Here is a 708-nt window from a genome sequence, read left to right as displayed (position 1 = left end):
AGATCAGTAGATTTTGAGCAGGACTCTCAGTTTTCTCCATTTTCCTGAAGTACATCTAGAATGTTCTTTGCTCCAGTAGAGCAACTGAATGATTGCTATTATAAGTTGCCTTAGATAAGGCAAGGGCTGCATTCTGTGTCCTCCATCTTATTCCCCAGTCCCCAAACACTCTGCCTCTGATACAGGGGGTGCTCCTCAGTAACCCTGAAGCTGGGTCACTCTAGAAAACAAGGATGACTCATTAGATTGTGAAGCTTCCTCGTGGAGACACTTCACAGCATTTTGTTTTTGTCGTGTACTAGGTACTACCTAGAGAATGTAACACATGTCCTGCCAGCCCTTTCCTTCTGGGCTGATGGCCAGCCAGTCATCCTGGTTCCCCCCACGTGATTCGTTCACGGCTGTTGTCCCTTCTGGTTGGCCGGATCTGCACCTGTCTAAAGTGCTGAATGTTCAGAACTTCACCATACTTCTATGACCTGGTTCTTAACTGCCTCTCCGACTCATCTCTGGCTCACCACCCCTGTCATCATGCTCTGACTTTCTCTGTTCCCTTGCATGCGTTATGCTTCATGAAATCGTGGACCCCACCCATTCTTACATCTCTACCTGGGAGCCTTCCCAGGGTCTCCCCACTTGGAACCTCATTTCCTCGTTCTTACCTCTGTAAAGTCTCCGTTGTAACCTCACGTCCTCAAGGAAGCTGGC

This window comes from Mastomys coucha, unplaced genomic scaffold, assembly GCF_008632895.1.
Source record: "Mastomys coucha isolate ucsf_1 unplaced genomic scaffold, UCSF_Mcou_1 pScaffold3, whole genome shotgun sequence".
Classification (NCBI taxonomy): Eukaryota; Metazoa; Chordata; class Mammalia; order Rodentia; family Muridae; genus Mastomys; species Mastomys coucha.
The sequence above is the reverse complement of the archived record's forward strand: the minus strand, read 5'-3'. Positions refer to the sequence as shown.